A 20,127-nucleotide genomic window follows, 5' to 3' on the forward strand; every position below is an offset into this window, starting at 1 on the left:
CAGCATTTACATGGTACTCTGTGCCTCTAGTCATTTAATACAGGTATGTTTAGTAAACTCTTATGAAAAAATCCATATATATGTGAACTATAAAATTGGGGCCATTGTTTATTTTGCATGAAGATTTAATACATTTATAATTTAATTTTAAAAGTGGCTTCCTTAGTCCATGTGAGATCATTATGTTCATGGTATTTTATAGGAACACATACATGAAGTGCTATTATGGTCCTCTGAATAGTGATATACACATTTATCTCTGCAAAATGTTTTTTCTATTCAAAATAACGTGTTTAAAAACACAAGATTACCCAGACATGGTAGCACACGCCTGTAATCCCAGCACTTAGGAGGCTGAGGCAGGAGGATTGCTGTAAGTTCAAGGCCAGCCTGGGCTACATAGCAAAACCCTGGTTTAAAAACAACAACAAAAAAACCAAACCAAAAATAAATAAACAAACAAACAAGAAATTCGGTTTTGTGACAAGAAGTTAGCTATTTGTAGATCCCACTGACATATCTTATAAAAAGTATCAGTAAAATTGTCAGATTTTCTTGAGCATGGCTGTAATTTTAAAAAGTATTAAATACTTCCTATATGCCTGTGATTTCCAGAAGAATATCAACCTAAGCTTTGTTGTATGACCATAAATTATTCTCTTCACTGTGTGTAAAAACAGCATACACAAAATTAACTTCCTAAAATAAAAATCTTTTTTGTAGTTGTTCCTTATTATAGCATTTCTGTTTTTATCTTCTGCATTAGGGGTTTCTGTTCTGTCACTATCACAGCATAGTTAGTTGAAGTGAATTTGTGGAATAGAAAATGAAGCCATAACTGGAAAGGAGATTGGAAAACAAGTACTGCAGAAGGCTGGTGCCCTAACATGGGTGGCACCAAGGGACTTTGCCACTGCTGCTGCAGGACAGACCTCAGAGTCCTCCATCTCCTGTCCCAGAGTGGCCTCGTGGAGTTGGGGTCCTCTGCCTAAGTCCTTAGCCTGAGATCCACTTTCTGTGGTAAAGTGTACTAAGCAAGGGAGATTCTTTGTAGCATTTTAATCAGTGCTGATGGGTCTGCCACAGATTTTCATAATTAAAAATTTTGTGTGGAGTGCTGTTGAATAAATTGTCTTACTATGAGATGTTTGGAGATAGGATAGACACACTGAAGAGGCCAGAAGCTGAATTCTCCAAGTTAGATATTGTTTTCCACTATGAATTTATAATAAGTTTCTGTGTGGTGACATCATTATTATTGTAAGTGATACAGAAAGCTATGTGTAAAGTTTTTTTTTTAAGATTAGGAAATTGTTTTGCTTTCTGGTTTAAGTAGTTATTAAATAAAAATACATAGGATTTTTGTCAAGAATATTATGCTTTATAAATTATTCAGTTGGAAGATAACTAAATTTATTTTTCTTAACAACTTACATCCAGGATGTTGATTTTTCTTTGTGTCTGTTTTTTACTTGAATCAAGAAAAAATTTTATGGACTTTTATTCGCACTGAATCACTTATTATCAAATAGCTAACATTTTTTGTAAAAGTTTTCATTAATATGCCAAATTCCTGCTGGAAAAGAGGCACAATTTTTAGTTTTTCCTCCAAAACTGCAACTTCAGAAAATATGTAAGAGATGTAGCAATTAACCTACATGCACATTTATAATACTAGAAAATGGGCAGCTAGTTACATTCAAAGACGGGATCTGATAGGCCCAAATTGCTTAAAACATCACAGTTATTGAAGATAGACCCCAGGGAATTTGAGAAACCATTTAACAGATGAAAGTACATTTTGAAAAGTTTGACCTTACAGGCAATCATAAAATGAATCAAAACAGTGCTTTTTTCCCCCTGAAATGTACAGAGCCCATCTGTGTCTAATCCAGTAATTATAGACTGTGTTCAATTACCTTTTCAAACTTGGAGCAGACTGGAGACGCGGCAGTGAGCAAACATAGGGTTTTGTCTAGACCTCAATTGACCACAGTCTAAAACTTGAATTTATATCTAATTTTATTTTTTGTTTGGTTTGATAGTTCTTAAAGATTCATTTTTGCTACTTGGTGTTTTACCTTCTTAGATTTGAGATCCTGCCTTTTCTCATCACAAAAGCTTTTGTGTCAGCTGTAGCCTCTACTATCATCAAATGCTTATTTTCTAAATGCTTACTTTTCCCTGCAAATCAATAATTTGTGGTGGAGAAAAGACTGCATGAGGATGGGGGAAGGGATTTTACCAGTGAACAGTAGTTTGTTTTTTTTTAAATAGCCTTTTAAAATGCTGTTGATTATAATTCTTTTTTATGTGCCAGGAGAAAATAACTTATTTTCCCTTAAACTTAGGAAACTATAGGTAGTTTTGAATTGTTTCATGCACTTAATAAGATGTTTTTAGAAATAAATTCAGATTGCTAAAATAATTTTTTTATTAAATGCCTTACAGCTTTTTCTCTTTACACGTTTTTGTTACATTTACTAATCAGACTGGCATCTATTATAAGATACAGTGTATAGTATTCAGAATCCATTTCAAGCCACTTCCTAATAAAGTCAATTTAGGATCTGATGGTCTTTGAGTGAGAATTATCCTGAACTGCCATGGCCAGATTCTGGATTTTTAAATTTTATCTGGGAACCTCAGCAATTCAGGTTTTTCTTTAATACAAATCATAGAAAAGGTGACTCCATCTTCAGAGTCATGTATGCAGTGTCAAAACTCTTTTCCCCGATTATTTTTTGTTCACTGTCATTTGCATTCCAATTAGCATTAGAAACACGTATTTTGAGCATTTATTGAAAGTATCATTGCATAGTAGACCACGAGTTTTTCTAGAAACTTTACAACCATTCCTAGTATATTATATTATTTTTTAGTAGTTGCATTCATTTAGGTCTCACCCTCCTTTGAAAGTTTTAAGGACTCTGTCACTGGAGTAAAAAAAATGTTTAATTTGGTTGCTTGAATGTACTTTGTGGGAATTATATGGAGAAAATAAAATTTAAAGTGGGCTCTAGGTACCTTAGGCTGAATGTTTCCATGAGACATTTACTCAAGAATACTTAGTGTGATTGTTTTGCCTTCTTCCTGTCCTCGTATATGGAACTATTGTCCTTATATGCTTCATAGAATCTTCACAGAGAAAGCGAAAGATTAGTCTTCCTGACTAGGCGCTTGAGAAACCCTTTGGGTCTTTTCTCACCCATAGAAAGCACTCTTAATTCTTTCCCCTTCCTGTTTCATAGAGGCAGCTCTCTCCTAGTTCCTGTTTTCATTACCTAACATGTGAGTACCTTCTTCAGTGGTTTGGTTTTTACATTGGTTGATTAAACTTGTTTATGCTTCTCATAGTGGCCTGTAAGCTCTTTTAGATCAAAGGCTGGATGGGTTGTTCTGCTCTCCCATTGTATTGCAGCTTCAAACACCAATGCCTGGCTTGTGGCAGGCAGTCGTCCCTTGTAGACTGAATGGGGACCAAGTGGATCATCCTTTCAGAGCTCTTAATACCAAAAGGTCAGATGGAAGGATCCTTAAAAGTCATTAGAAGTCATACTGAAATAATACGCAAACCCATTCTCTGCCCCCTCTTCAAGGAACACAAAGATGAAACTTTATTTTCTACTTTGTTTTTTTAGATGGTAAAGTTTGTTTCTGAAGTCCCTGTTTTCTCCTGAAGCTTCATTTAGTATTGCTGTGCTTGTCCAAGTGACTGCTTAACTTACAACAGTTCTTATGCTACTACTTTCCTATATGTAGTGAGAAGACTGAGAATTTCTTTGACCTCTACACCCACAAATTTTCTTGATTCATGAGAAGACTTGCAGAAATTATCAGTCTGATAACAGTGCCATACACTTACTGCTTTGAAGGTGTTACCTGATACACTGCAGTCCTGAAAGAAAAGGCCAGAGCATGTGGACTGAGTGTGGGACTGTGATTTTCAAGTCTCCTAGAGGCTGCGTTCTCGGCTACAGTGCAAAGTGAAATCCCACAGTTCTCACTCCAATACTGCCTTTTCTGTTTTCACCTGCCCCTCCCCTCCAAGTCTTCAGTGTTTTTAATCACACTTTCTCTCAGGTTGAAAGGGAAGGGAATCATGTCCTATATAAAAGCAAAGATTGAACATTAGTCTTTTATTGAAAAAATTTAACAGTTGTCTAATCACCATCACTTGACAAGTTATTACTGCTTTAGCATGGAGACATCCCAGACCTCTGGTGTTGCCATGAAGATGTGAAAGCTGGGGTAGTTTTTAACTCAGCGGAGGATTAAGAATCTCCTTGGCCATTCCTTTTTGTCAGATATCTGTTTAAAATGTTAGAAGGTGACTTTTACCAGCTTCAGGATTTTAGAGAATTTCCTGATACCACATTTAAGTAATTTTTCTTAGGAACTTTGCAAATATTGCTATTCCTATGTGTTGTTAATAAGGAATGTTGCCCCCCAAACCAACTGTAACACCATAAGATCCAAGAGCAGTACGGTGAGGGCCACAGCCCTTAGACCAAAGACATCCCCAGACAGACTGAGATGCCAGAGCAGGGTGAGATCCCACATTTTACTTCTTCAGGCCTGTTCTCTGAGGCCTTTGGATTATGATTGGCTCCTGGCACTATGGAGGGGAGCTGGGTTTCGGGTTTAAGGTTGCAGTCCTGTGCTGAGTCCACTTCTGATGAAAGTTTGCAGATGGTGGGCAATCCCTGGAGCTCTGCTCGCCTCAGGCAGAGCTGAGATGAGAGAAACCCCCTCATCTTTCTGAGCCCAGTCTCAAGGCTCAGGTCCTTCATTAATTCACATTCTATTACATTAATTCACTTTCTAGGATTTGCTAACGAGAGCTCCAAGGAAGGATTCCGATTCCTATCTTATCTGTCTTTGGGAAGTCCTAAAAATTTTAACTTAGACCTAAGCTTTCTTCTTTACATTCTGAGTTGGATGCATTCATGCCTGTTTGATATGTATATTATCATATTCCTGAATTTTATTCTTGAACCCAGTTGAAAAGTTTTCAAGGCAAACATTTGGTTTTCTGTTAGCCCGCAAATTGGGCAATGGTTGTTCAATTACGGTCTTCTGTTGACTGAGGTAGAGGCACACATTAAAAGTATGTTTTGTTAGTAGCCCACAGAGCATACCAACTGTCAGTCCTTTGTCATGTCTGACTGGGAGCAATATACAGTATACAGTAGTAATAATCCCAAATTTATTCTTTGGGTGACTTAAATGCACCGTCTAGAAATCCACTTTAAAGTACATCAGTGAAAAAACCCTCCAAGCGTGGATTCTCTGTCCTCTGCTCACTTCTCCAGTCTCCCAGGTGGCCTCCCTGGAGACTTGAGGATGTCCTCGAGGGCCCAGCCCACAACCATGCCTCAAATGCAGAGAAACAAATGCTGTTCAGTGTTATGAAGAACTGCTGGTGTGTGGGCTGTTTGCTGTGTGTTGTGGGTATCAGTCGGTATTAAGTGATTGTCCCCAAACCACCTCTGTCAACAGTAGCTCCTTCTTCCTTTCAGGAACTGATCTTCCCTCTGACTTTAACAAGGTGGTTTCAGCAGAAGCTGCTTGCTCCCAAATAACATTGTACACCCCCTTGGTCAGAGAGTTGGTACCAGACTCAAATCAGGCCAATCAGAATCCTTTTCCAGGCCTTTTTTTTTTTTTTTTTAAATGGAATTAAGAAAAAGACTCATTCTTTGTCTAGAGGCCTAAATTTCAATTACCAGAACTCAGGAGCCCTTGGTGGCTGAGCTGCAATGAAAGAATTAAAGCTAAAATGCAGAAAAAAGAAGGATTAGAAATCAAGAGAGTTCTGGAGGTTTAAATATCTGGTTCCAATTGTTTCAGAGGCCCAGCTGTATCTTTGCCCTTCCCATGTTTGGAGCATTTAAGCCAGTGGTTTTTAACTGGGGGCAATTTTACCTCCTGGGGATATTTGCCCATGTCTGGAGACATTTTTGGCTGTCATGGATAGGGGGCTGCTGCTGGCGTCTAGTGGGTAGAGACCAGATATGCTGCTAATCATCTTACACTGTACAAGTTGGGTCACCCACAAACACACGCTGGCCCCCAAAGAAAAAATATTCAGCCCAGGGGTCACTGTGGCTGGGGTTGATATGCCCTGAATTTTAACCCATCCTCCCTATATTCATAGCACCTATTTGAATCCTCTCCTTTCTTTTTGAAAAGTTAGCCAGAGTTAGTTTCTGTCCAGACCTTCATTAGCCTAGAGGTGTATACCTAAATTGTGAGTGTTATGATTGGTACACATTTATTCCCATGTTTAAGATTTTCCAACATACAGTGTAGTTGCCTGAGATGCAGATACCCAGTGCCCAGGTTTAGGAGGACTGTCGATTTGCCTACTGCTCGTGTTCAGATAGGCATTTATAGGCTTGGGTGACTAAACATGTATTCTTTACAACTTTTGAAGTAAAACCTACTCAAACTGTTCCTAGGGTCGCATCAAAAATATGCTACATATCCTAAGATTTCTTTTAAAATTGGATTCAACTCTTATAGCAGGGACAAAATGTCCGTTTTAAGGATAACTATGATGAAAGTCAAGGGTCGGACACATGGAGCAAAACGTAGTCTCCTACGGTGGCTATGGTAGGAACTGCCAGGTGAGCCTTAATTTGGACAGGAGAGTCCTCTGGGAAACGCAGGCTGCTCGGGGCCTTGGGTTCACCTCAAGCCCACCTTCAAGTCAAGTGTGAGTTTCCTGGTGGACAGTTTGATGCAACGGATTCAAGACTGCCTTCGTTTTACGCAAAAGTGGTTTTTGTTTTTTAACTTTCTCTCACTAAATTTTTATAAAACCATAGCTGGTGATTCTTACATTCTCTTCCCCTTGCCCTCCTTCATTGCTCTGGTTAAACTAGAGTTAAAGTGGCAGAACATTTCTAAAGCTAAATTTCTTTCCCTTTCCTTCTCCCTCCCCCCCCCTCTTTTTTTTTCCTGGTACCAGGGATCAAACTTAGGACCTAGCACTTGCAAGGCAAGCATGGTGCCACTGAGCCGAATCCCCAGCCCTTCTGCCTCTTTTCTCTGGCTCACAGTTGACATGTAGATATTAATTAAATATTTGTTCATAAAAGTGCTGAATAGTGATTTCACCCAGGCTCTTGGCTCTCAATATTATATATAAGCCTATAAGTCCCTGACTTGTATGTCCAGCTCGGACTTCTCTTTCAGTGTGTGCATTCAGAGACATCTACATGTGTCTCCCTCCCGTCCTGGTGCCTCTGCTCTGACATCTCACAGACACTCGGGCTCCTTGCTGTTCATCAATAAGCTAGGCGCACACCTGTCCCAGGGCTTTTGTACTTGTAGGTTCCTTCCACAGTGCTTGAGTTACTTTTCTGTAGATGTGGGTCTAGAGAGATGTGCCTCCACTCTCCACTGTCAGATGCTCCTCAGACGCTGTTTTTTCAGTAAGGCCACCTTGACCGTCCGCTCAGTGGTGATTTATCTCATCTCCCCCACTCTGCCTCAGCTTCCCTTACCTGGCTCTACTTTTGATTTCCCCTAGTACTTACCACCATCCAGTGTACTTTATTACCCCACTCCTTCATTGCTGCACTTTGCTTTTTAAGAATGTCCTATACATGGAATTAAATATAATATGTAATCCTTTGCAACTGATTCTTCTGCTCAGTCTGAGTAAAAATAATAATGCCCCCAAGGGTACTCATGATGTGTGTTTAGCGCCAGTTCTTGGCCTTCTTTATCCCTGAGTGGCATTTCATTGTGTGGCGCTTCTATAGTTATTTGTTACCTATTGGTGGGCGTTTGGATTGTGTCCAGTTTGGGGCAATTGTGAATTGAAATATTTGTGTGCAGATTTTTGTGAGCATAAATTTCCATTTCTCTAGAGCAGATCCATAGGAGTGAGATTGTTCATGGCAACGTTATTATAATAAACAAGTAAAAATAATGTAAGGTCCATTAACTAATGAGTGAATAAATAAAATGCACATATCTACATGTTGAAATATTATCTAGCAAGACGAAAAAATGAAGTCCTGCCACCTGCTACCTGGATACGTGTGCCCTGAAAGCATGCTGAGTGAAGAAGCCGGCGGGGAAGAACCGTGTGCTGGGTAACCCCGGTGTGGGGCGGAGACATCTAGCACAGGCTGACTGGAGTCGCAGTGGAGGGCTTGCCTGGTGCTGGGAGGGTGAGAACGGGCTGCTGGGGATGGGGAGGCTCAGTAAAGGGTTTAGATGATTGTGTATCTAATGAATACATCAAAAACCATCCTGTTTCACACTTTAAACAGGTAAGTTGTGTGTGGCATTAAATCTCATTAAAACTGTCATTTAAAACAAAATAAAACCCACAAAACACTGCTGACTTGTATTCCAGAGTGGCCATACCATTTGGATTCCTGTCAGCTGCGGATTAGAGTTCTAGGTGCTCCACACCCTCACCAGCAATTGTTATTGTCAGAGATTTTTATTTTAGCCCTTTTATTAAGTGTGTAGTGCTCCTGTGTTAAGTAGCGTTTCTCTGCCAGCTGACACTGAACACCTTTCATATGCCTGTTTGCCTTTTTTAGGAAAGTGTGTGTGCAAGTCTTTTGCTCACAGTTAAATTGCTTGTTTTCTTAGTTTTAAGTTGAGAGTTGTTTATATATTCTGGATACAAGTCCTCTTTCATATATTTGGGTTGAAATATTTTCAGTCTCCCAGTTAGCTTGTCTTTTCACTCTCTTCGTTCTTGTAGATGGTTTGCAAGCTCTGTATCTTCTGTGCCTGCTAGGACATTTGACACAAAGCAGACAGTTGATATTTGGAGAATGTATGAATGAATGAATTCCTTCTTCTTACTGATTACCAATAGGTTTTTTCCTAAGAAATTATAAATATATAAAAAATAAACCTCATCAGGTCATTTCCTGATTGAAATATTTCCTCCCAGTTATCTCTTTAGGGAAAAAGTAAATCATCAGTAGAACCCTAAAGCATGGCCCAAGCCAGCTCCATCAATCCCTTAACTCTTCCCAGTCTGGAGCAGCCCCGCCGGCTCGCTTGCTTGCTCAGCCAGCCAGCTCCTTTGTAAGTGTATTTCTTAGCTCCAGCCTCACTTCCGTTCGTTTCTTCCGGACCCTGGGAATATGCGCGTGCACTCGACAGCTGCAGTCTTTACCCTTCTGAGGTTTACCTTTAGTGGCAGAAACTCTGAGTCCTTCCCCGGACTGTGGTGAATACTCCTATTTTATGCTCTCTTGGTCCCCCAGTGTTTTTGCTACACAAGAGTTTTATTATTTGTAAATGTGTGTTGAGTGTTTTTTTCTGTACCAAATTATAAACCAGTGACCTTTGAACACTTTTGTTCATGCATCCCCGAAAGGAGTTTTGAAGAAACTTGGTAACTTCTCGTATATATTTTAAACTGACATCTATAATTTTTCTTCATAAGTTTAAATAGTTACAGAGGATGTAATTTTCAGCAACTATAAAACTTGACATTTTAAAGTGGAACTTTTTATCATTCTTATGTTTCCCATGGAATCTGAATATCATATTTGATAACCTCCATTGTATGTTGAAAAAAACTCTGACCTTTCTTAGTTATAAATTTTGCGACTTTTTTTTTCTCACTGTACTCCTATGTCTATTTTATGACCCTTACATAATGTCCTATCTCTGTGTGTGCTCGGAAATGTTTTATTGATTATTCTGTCATACTTCTGTGCAACAAAACTAGGTACGTAAATTGAAATTTAATTTTTAAAAAATTTCAATGGTGATCAGAAGGTGCTGTACACTTTGTGTTGTGACTCTTGTGATGGCCAGTAGTACACATGGATTAAAAGAGAATACATTATTTTGCTGGAAAAGGCTCCCGAGGAAACAGAGATTCTGTTTTTCTAAGTAGGTTGCGTGCAGTGGAAGAGTATTACTTCTTTCTGGAATGTGACAGGACTCAGTATCAGTTACACTCTTAGTTTCATAGATAGAAGAGCGAAGAAGCCCTCTTTGCACACATAAGGAGACTAGAATGGAAGTTTTGTTTCTGCTCTGCCGCCCCACTCAGTCCTGGGAACTTCCCTGAATTACAGGCCAAAACCAGCAACAGCTCTTTACGTTTTTAATGATTTATCAGATGACAACTCAGATCTTCCATTTGTTGTGTTGACCGGAGGGAATTGGGAGCTCCCGGACTCACGAGACTTGCTGTGTAGTCATCTCCACAGGACTGCTGCACGCCCCTTGTTCAAGGTGTTCACGCACAGGACCAGGCTGCCCAGGAGGTCGGACTGCCACGAGCTCCTGGAGTTGTAGAGGAAGTCTGTGTCGGGCACGCCAGAAAGTAGACCTGCTCTGGGACGAGGATAGTTGGAAAGTGGGAACCTAAGCGACTGTTCCCTCAAAAGTGTGTGGCAGGAACACATCTGCTCATCTCCTCCCAGGGCCGCGCTCCGCTGTCCGGCTGCTGCTGAAGCTACACCGGGCCACGAGCCGAGTCTGTTGCTTTTAAGCCACAATTTCCTCAACTCACGCCGTGGAGTAAGAGTTCCATAAAAAATTGTTTTAATTGATACTGAATATAAGGAACACCTTTTTGTAAAATTTGATTCCAAATCTGTTAATTTCCTTTGAAAAGACATAAAAGAGAAAATATTTTTTATGTATTCGTGAAGTCTTTTATGCAATAAGGTTAACTTTCAAGAACAAAAATAAAAACCAGTGAAGTTTTTACAGACTCAGTAGCTTGTGGCTAACTTGACAATAATGCCTCTTTCCCTAAACTCTTTCTGTTTTCTCACTTCTGTTGTTTTAGGTAACTTTTACTGCTTTCAAGTAACAAGATTCTGTTCAGCTTCTCTGCTAAAACAACCCTAGGGGATTTTTGGTGCGTTTTATACTAATGTAGTTTCCATATGATTAAATGGTAGGTTGCCACTTGTTCCCTTTCCACCTCTGCTGCTTCTGAAGTGTCTGGCAGATAGCGTGGGGTGTGTTACACTCACAGAGGTCTCCGTGTGCACCCAGTACTGTGCTGAGCTCCTGCTCAGAAATTTGAACTGCAGGTTGGCAGCTTCGTCTGTCTGCTAACTTGCAGATTCTTAATGCTTGGTAGTGTTCTGGAGGTTTCTGTTTTTCTACAGAAAATCTAATACAGATTTTTGATTGCCTTCAAGAATGCTGCCCTTCTCCAGGAAACCTTATCTTCACAAGAGCATCCAGTTCTCTGTGAAGTCATAATTTCAAATTGGAATTTCCAGCTGTGGCACCTAGTCTTAGAATCAAAAGCTAGGTTATGTATGTGAACACTAGAAGCGAATGTTATCTTTCTTTTTATAAAACAGTGTGCCAGTTGTATTTAAGTATTTCCAATTTGCAGGGTTATTCTTCATGATCTGCTCCAAGAGAAACGGATTAACAGCTGAACAGCTCTAAGTGAGTCGGTCAGGTTTTGTTCTCCTGCCGGTGTCCTGTGACTCGAACACGTGGTGTCTGCATTACAGAGAGAATCCTAAAATGGCAGAACTCCCAATGGCCTGAGAGGCCATTTCATCCGACTCTCCCCATTTTTCAGATGAGGAAACTGAGGTCTTATTTTGCTCTGCCTAGGGAAAATGATCACCAGTTTGAAGGGAAAGGATGCTGGGTTTAGTCGTGTTCTTATACTTACATGGTTTGTTGAACCCGCAAAGAGAGGAGAGAACATTGGCAGCACTGTTAGGGGAGGGTTCCCTTGTGCCTAGAACTGAGGCCAAGTAGGCAGGAAACACTTTGGCAACCTGAATCAGTATCCGAAAATGTTTCTCTACCCTTTTATCTGAATTACAAAATCACAGTCTCAATGTACAAAAATACTCTGGCGTTACAGTTCACTACAGCATCATTTGTCCTTGTGCAAAACTGAAAGAAACAACTAGTTTCCTAACAACAGAAAAATAGTTAAATTATAGTAAACTTAAGCATTGAAGCGCTGTTTAGCTTTAAAGCTAATTATTCGCAAGAATTTTTAAATGCATGGGAAGTACTCATGGTGTTAAGTAAAATAAGAGGGATACAGAATTGTACATATACTACAGCTTCACATGCACGAAGTGGATAATGATACAAATTTACTTCAGGTGACGGTGTTATGGGTTGACTTTTTTTTCTTCTTTTACTTTGCATATTACAGACTCTCCACTGAAAATAGAAAGTAAGTTATAAACATTTTATACATAATAAAGGGATAAGTTTCAAAAGGAATAAAACAAGATAACTGAAAAGTTACTCTAGAGGTCAGTGAGGATAGGGTTCTAGAGGCATGGTGCCTGGAGCCTGCGTGTGCATAGTCACACGCCACTGCCCTCCTCCACACCATGGCACAGCCCCACTGCTGGGGGACAGTGGACCGTCTGTGGGCAGCAGGGAGATACCGTCAGTAACTGTTTTAATTACAATCATTTTATTTGGAAAACAAAATAAGTGTAAGAAGCCATTGTTCCTCTTGAACGAACATTTCTTTGTTTCATTCAGCAGACATTTTGGAGTGCCTACTCATTAGTTCCTCTGATGTGAAGGTTCTGTTCCGCTACTAGTGATTTTTTGTGCAGTGTTTGTTGAAATTTTCATAAATCTGCTTGCCAGAGTGCAGTGTTCTGTTATACAGGTAACTTGACACAGTTCCTGTTCTCACCGGTTCAAGTTTAATCATTAAGCGGGGTTAGCTGGTGAGTAATGAACAGTTGTGTGGAAGCCAGTCCGTGAATACCTGTGAACCTGAAAATGCTGCGTTACTCAGCGCTGCGCTTGGTGTGATCCATGCTGCTGTTTTTTGCTATACGACATGGTCAAGCAGCTGTGCAAATTAAATGCTGTTTTTCTAAAAGGTAAGCTTTTCCAGAGAATGGTGTGGTTTTCTTTGCTTTGAGAATTCTTTGAAAAAATCTAGGAATATTTTGAAGTCCTAATTCTACTTTATAATTTCAAATTAATAACTTCTTACTGCTGTAATTTCATACATTTTATACTGCCCCCAGGAAAAAAAAGTATTTACTTACTTTAAATTTCTTATATTGATTTCACTTGGTCTCATTCCACATTACAATTATGGCTTTCCATTCCACAAGGTATAGCTCAGAGTTGTGTTTCAAATTTGAAGTGGGTCATGCATTAATAAAGCTACTGTTTTTAATTTGAAGAAAGGATCTTTTAAGGAGTTTGTTGGGTACTGGGATAAATTTCTGAGATGCTTGTCTTACGTAAATTCATGATGGCCTCACATTGTTATTCCCCTGCTATGAGGCAGCGCGCTTGGCTTCTTCCTTTGCCTCTTTGGCCTAGCTGTCCTTGTGTTCCACGCGCTGCAACCAAGGGAGTCTGTAGCTTGGAGTGTGTGACTGAGGTGAACATTCATCTGTGTGTAGAAACAACACTCTGACACTCTGTGAAGTAGGTGCTGGCTCGCTTACAGAGAGCGTGAAGTTCCGCAGTCTTCACAGCGCTTATTAGCTTCCTTCACTGACTGTCTTTCTCTAATTTCGTCTAATAAGAAGCCTAGGTCCCATTTGCCTGATATTTAAGCCTATCTCGATATAAATCATTTTTATTATTCCTTAAATGTCCTGACAGTTTTGTTCTGATAGTGAATAAGTACCCACAGAACTGTTTTTCTTGTGAAGTTCTTGAAGTCTTTGACTTTAGATTAGACCAATGGTATAGACTGTCCAAATGCGTATATTTTTATTTGTTCGGTAACTGTTTTGCAGATACTTACTGTGTGCCTGTCCCTGTGCCGATGATGAAAGGTGTATTGGCAGTAGCGTCGTCATTACTTGCTGCTTATTACTGTTATTGGTCTTACTTTCCAGTACTATTTTGCAAGGAAAAAAAAATATGTCACTGAAAATGTTTACTTCTTTCTTGCTTGGAGTGCTTCCCTCCAGAAAAAAAAAAAAATAAAGTTATTCTAAATAGAAAAACAAACTTCCAAATTTAGAGAAGGCCTGTGTAAATGACTTGCGAATTTCTGGTGGAAAACAGTGTGCACTGAGGTTCTGTGGAATGAGGATTCTCCTTTTCTAGAAGAACGGCTCAGTTTTGTGTTTCCTGGTGAATATAGTTAAAAGTCTTATGTGACTGTTTTGTAGTAAGCAGGAAAACATATCTGTCCACTTAGAGTAGTTAGTCATTTAACCTGTCTTGATACCATGTACCTTCAGCTGTAACCACCTGTGAATACACTGTCTGGCCCGAGGCCTGCTATCTCCTGACATTTTGTGTTTTAGAAGACAAAGTTAGTTTACTCTCATAAAAATAAGTACTTGTATTCTGGTTTAGTTGAGGTGTCTCAGGAAGACAAGACAGAGGGATTCTGAGGACCATTGGGCACATGTGTTACGGGCAGAGCTTGTGGTCTGTGTTCAGGACAGTCACAGCATCACAGGGAGCACAGAGGTACTTAGGAGCAGAGGTTCTGGGACACGGTTATCCCTGGGTGTTGCTCCAATTCTGGTGCTTACTGGCTGAGTGACACTGAGCACAGTCCTTAACCTCGATGAGCCTCAGTTTCCTCTTATATAAAGCAGAGATAATGTTTCTTGTGTGTAAAATAACAGCCACCGCAGGAGGTCACCAATGAGAACTAAACGAGTTAATATCGGTAGGAGCAGCTGGACCTGTGCTTGATGCGTGTTGTTTCCGGGTGCTGTCGATCTTTTGGTGTTCTTCGCAGAGTAAGAGAGTAACATGTCGCATACAGTTTCAGGCCTGGTCAGTCAGTGCTGACCAGGCCCGGTGGTGACTTTCTGTTGTGTAGCCTTTCCACCAACGGTGCATTACAAATAGGGTAGAGAAGGCACATCTGTGCACCTCGCCGGCGTACTGTCAATGACCCTAGGAATCCAGCCCGCCCCTGAGAGTAAAATCTGAGGCCAGGCTGTCTTGCACCCATACGGAGGAGACCTTGGCGCTGGAGCGTGCTGCATCGTGGGCAGTGACCTGCCCCACAGCCACACTGTGCCTCCGTTCTGCATCCTGCAACCCTCCATTCTCGGTTCTGGTTGAGACGCAGGGTATATGGAACTGGATCCTGTGTGAGACACGAAGCACCCCGTGAAGCGGTCCCTCGGTGTTTGCTCTACTTTTCTCCTTGCGGTGTGAAAGAGGTCACGTGAGGCGCAGTTTCCCACGCGCCTCCTCTGGCTGTTTCAAGCATCTGTTGTTCTTTGCATCGTAAGAGCTTAAGGCTTAGAACAATTTAGTCTCCAGCATTATCATGTAACTTGGTTTTCTTCCTTCAAACCCATGATACAAATGTTATTTAGCAAGGAAGGGTTCAGAGGTAAAATGTGAGGCTTTCTACCCACAGACACGTAGGCAGCTTCATGGGTTAGCCTTGAGAATGACACACCGAAGCTACTGAGTTAAAAACAGCACAGATAGCTCAGGTCTCAGCCTTTCCTCGCTAGCTGGAAGGGCTGGGCGCCCACAGTGGGTGTGTGGGTGCCGGACTGGAGAAGGGAGAGGCAAAGTAGAGGCGGGGTTGGAGGGGGCAAAGCCGAGGCTGGTGGGGCCAGCCAGAGGGAGGTGGGCCAAGGAGCCCCGAGAGATATGAGCCTCGGGGGCAGACTGGCTGCTATCCTGTGGTAGGAGGCCGCGAGGAGCTGTGAGGTCTTAGCCCAAGCAGCGATGGCCTTTTGAGAAGGACAGCTAGCTGGCACGGCGACTTGAGCCCAGGAACACACTGGGCCTTAAGAGAGGCCCCCGTGATGTTTGGACGCCCATCTGTGTATGCCTGGGCTTTCTCTCTTCTTTGAATCCTGGACGTGTAGGTTACTTAAGGAATCTAAAACATTGCACCGTCTAGTAAACATGGAGATTCTCATTTATCTTCTCTATGCTTTTGCTCTGGATAATTTAAAGCCCCAATCTGGCCGTACTATAGTTTCCTGTCATTCAATTTGGAATTCTCATGTGCATTTTAACTTCTTCCATTCTTTGCACTAGGATTTAGTGAACAGAATTCATTTACTTAAAAGCAAATTTTATTGTGTCATTTTTATGTTTAAAATTTAGTCTGAGGCTGAAGGAGCTGGAGATGGACTAAGAAGACTTGGTTTGTTTTGTTTTGTTTTTTGCATTTAATCATACAAAAATATGAATGGCAGCCATCTTGTGTCTCTTATTTGCAAGAGAACATTCTAATGCCATGGGTCACAGAAATTCCCTCCCTGGGCATTTTAGACTTTCCAGGATTGGCCCAGCACTTACAACGTGACAGGCACTTCCCTACACCCTTTGCCTTTCACACATCGTTTGAGGCAGCCACTGTTTCCCATTTTACAAATGAGGATACTGAGGCAAAAATGGGTAAATAAATTGGGAATGTCTGTGTAGTTCTTGAATATCAGAGCCTGTACTGAACCGAGGCAGTCTGACCCCTCTGTCCATGCTCAGCAGCCTTTGTGTGTCACGTCCTCGGGGGTTCTCAGATCTGGTCCACACAGAGACAACTGGGGAGCTTACGGAGTGGAGAAACACACCTTACAGGGCTCTTGGTGAGACCACACTGAGTCCTCCCTCTTTCCCTGCTTCCAAGATTGAAGGGCTGTTGCCTCCCTGGAATCTCTCCTTCCTGTTTCATGGCACATGTAGGCTCCTAACTGCTTTACGGTTTAGCCCTGTAAGGTAGGTGCCATGGAGACAACGACGTGACCCTTGTGTGTACCCTGCATTGTCCAGCGCAGCCTTTCACACAGTGTTTCATATGCATTCCTCAGTGTGTGGTTCCATCTACTGTGGTAATTTTGCGCTAGGGGAGGCCCCTTACTGTCCAGAAACCATGGAGAGTTAACTGGATATATCTAAGTGTGAATACCAATCCTAGCATGTCGGAGCCTCAGTCTTACCTGCAAAACAAGAAAAGTGTTAATGCAGAGGACTGTTGTGAAGGCTAGATGAGACATTTAAAAATAAGGCATAGCCTTTGTGATATAGTAAGTGCAATAAGTGTTGAGCCCTTTCCTTGTAAATGAAGCACAGTATCCATAAGACTTGGATATGAAAAATCAACTGAAAATATACTGCCGAGTTTTCAGTCAAAATCAAGAAACAGTGGAATTTTTGGAGCTAAGATAGGCCTTGAGAGCTCAGGAAATGCAGCCTCTTGGTTTCATAAGCAAGGATTGAGCTCAGAGAGATGCTCTGGCTGTGGCAGACAGTGAGCCCAGGTGGAGTCTTTGTGCAGAACACTTGCTCTATGCGGTGTACCAGTGGGGGTGGTGAACACCTCTCCACGGTGATCCTCAGGGGCTTTTACTTCCTTTGTGTTGTCTGTCACAAGTACACTCTTATATGTGCTGTGTAATCTAGATTTCCCGACTCCGCTGTTAAGGTTTGCCTCTTAGATAAAATCCTGAAGGAGACCACCGAGGATGTGGGGTTAAGAGAGACAAGAAAATTACGTACACACACAGAAACCTTGTTGCTTTTTTTATAGGAGAGGAAGAATAATTACATGCAAAGCAGGCAAACTGTGAGGGGTTGAAAGTCCACAGAGCCCTTCCTAGTTCATGCATTCCCATTCCTGGCGAAAACAAGGCTCTGGTATCTTGCACAACTTCTTGCATGTGTAGGGTTAAAAACTGGAAGGAAATGAAGATATTCCAAAATACTGCGAGTAGCTCACTGAGATTTTGTCGTTATTAACCATCATACTGTAAAAACTTTAAAATGGCATTGTGTTTTGAGATTATTTTAAGCATTATTTGCTACTGATACTTTAGCATAGATTTTTATTTTCTGCTTATTTATTATAATTTGAATTAAAGGTGAAAATTAATTGATACATATTGTATTTTATTTAATTTAGGTACTAAGTGCTGTGGGAATGCACAAATTACAGTGAAGATAGATGCATCATTTGAGTCAAAATTCCTGTTTCCTATCCCCTTCCCCAAACAATACTGAAAATAATGTTTTGACCCTAAAGGAATAATTTTTAGAACTACCAACAGAAACATGCTGTGCAGTCAATTAAATACATTGTAAACCACCTATTGTTATCGTTTAAATTTCTAACCGTATTGGTTCCCTTTCTGCACCTCTTTACAGAAACTAAGATGTCTTGATTTTCTTAAATGCTTGGTAAACTTCCTTTTGTACGACTGAAATTAGCGTGGATTGTATAGGAGGGAAATGCTTATAGAGTTGCTTGCAAAAGATAGTGTTTAGCATTCTTAGCAGGGCCTAAACTTTTGTGGACAAACACCTATTTCTTGCCCCTTCAAAAATTTTGATTGTCTGAAAGCAGAGACATTTGTAGTCAGACTTTACTTGGTGTGTACAATATGCTGTATGGCCCTTGACATTTATTTAGCGCTTATTTTAGGTCATGATCAGCAATATTTTCATTTCCAAGTGGGTAGGTTTTAAAAAAACATAAAAATGAGAATGTGGCTAACTTTTAAAATTATTCATCATACAGAGAAGTACCCAAAGCTACAAATTTAAATCTCATAAAAGTTAATCAAGTTTGGTAGTACATAGATTCCCTCGGCATGTGAGTTTCATAAACCTTGAAAGCTTTGACGTTTAAAAAATGTTGGAGGAGTTTGTCTTCCCCATCCTTGAAATGCACATATTTTCCCAGACCACTTGGGGAGACCGTGGTGCAGAAGAACTCATAGGTCCTTTTCTAAGTCAGAAAAAAATAGTTTTAGTCACAGTGTGATAAGCAGAAGCTGAGCACGTCTCCATTGTCATACATGTGAAACGGAAAGCCGCAGTCATCACTGAAAGTTGATTCATGAGGCGTGGCTGGATCTTCCTGTTGAGAAATAGTGAATGATATTTTCAGTCTCCCAATAAAAACAAACTTCCACTATGAGTGATTCTCCTTATTGTTATTGTTCAACTGTTTTCTTTGTTCTGTCTTTTTCTGCTCATTCTTAGATAATCTACAAATACTGTTAGGATCCTGTGGGTTTCACTTTCTTTTCTGACTGAAGTTGACAGTGGCTGTGGTCCTGGAACAAATGGTTTCCAACAGAGTATTTACTCGCTGTGCATGCAAGTTCAAGGGCCAATTAAATGCGTTTGATTAATTTATCACAAAGAGTGCTACCTTGAGTCAGAACAATTTTACTCTGGAAAATGCTTTCTGTTCAGAAGGCCTTCATTTCTAAGACCATAGCTCTGATTTTAATTAAATAAAGAGCATTTTGTGCAGTTTTTTTTTTCCTACAGCTTAAGACTAATTTCTATGGTTACTAGGGATATAAATCTCTAGATCGCCTTAAAACAAAGATTTTTGTTCAAGAGAGAGTTGACAGCACCCTTTAAGAAAAGCTATTACTTAATTTTACTTTCCTAAGTTTGAACACATAAAAATATTTGTAATGATACCCCAAAGGCATCATAAAAATGTAAAATAATTATACTCTAAAATAGCTGAAATTATAGGAAATAGACCTCATTTTAAAAAATGAACTGAGATTCGTGGCTGGGGAGTTAGGGTGTGACATACTTCAAAACCAGAATCTCTTGTCAGACCTTTTTTGAAAAAAATGGTTATTAAAAATCTTTTCTCTTGTCAATCATTCAGACTTTAAAATACATTCCTTCTGTTAGGAAATATTTCTTTTTAGTTTCATTACCTTCAGCTTGTTTTACTGTATGGATGGATGTCTTAAATCCCCTGGGAGAGACAAATTTCTGTCTCTAGAATTAGAATCACAGAGTGCATTAACAAGATCACAGACACCCTTTGGACTGTTTCAAATATTATTTTTTAAAAGTTCATAGCCCAGTCTCTTAAGCAGCATAAATAACTCCCAGTGTTTTACTTATTCAAAGTATACTTCCTCTGTCATTAGATAATGTTAACTGGTAAATTGTTCCCAGGTTAAAAGTTTGTTGTATTTTAATAAATGTAATACAAAAATCTATACTAGAGACACCTCAAGGAAAAACCCTCAATTCTTAAAATAAATGAAATTAATACTTGTCCTCTTTCCCAAATTAATGTCACAGTATTTCTTTTGCATTCTTATTTACTAAAATTTTGGGGCCGGGGATTTAGCTCAGCAGTTCGGTGGCCTGCCTTGCAAGCGCAAGGACCCGAGTTCAATCCCCAGTACCAAAAAAAAAAAAAAAAAAAAAAAAAAA

The 20,127-nt window shown here is 40.2% G+C and overlaps 1 protein-coding gene across 3 annotated transcripts in view; it reads left to right on the forward strand.

Annotated features, from left to right (window-relative positions):
• Positions 1-20,127, forward strand: part of Stx18 (syntaxin 18) — a 97,420-nt gene that overhangs the window by 23,129 nt on the left and 54,164 nt on the right. The window contains exon 1 of one of the 3 annotated variants that reach the window (XM_019210269.2): positions 12,715-12,848. The exons of the other annotated variants lie outside the window; for them this stretch is intronic. The gene's annotated coding sequence lies outside the window, so the exon portion shown is untranslated. Of the gene's footprint in view, positions 1-12,714; positions 12,849-20,127 lie in introns of those variants that run through there. 3 annotated transcript variants of the gene reach the window in all.

This window comes from Fukomys damarensis, unplaced genomic scaffold (assembly GCF_012274545.1).
Source record: "Fukomys damarensis isolate Sample0158 unplaced genomic scaffold, DMR_v1.0_HiC HiC_scaffold_35, whole genome shotgun sequence".
In the NCBI taxonomy this organism is placed as follows: Eukaryota; Metazoa; Chordata; class Mammalia; order Rodentia; family Bathyergidae; genus Fukomys; species Fukomys damarensis.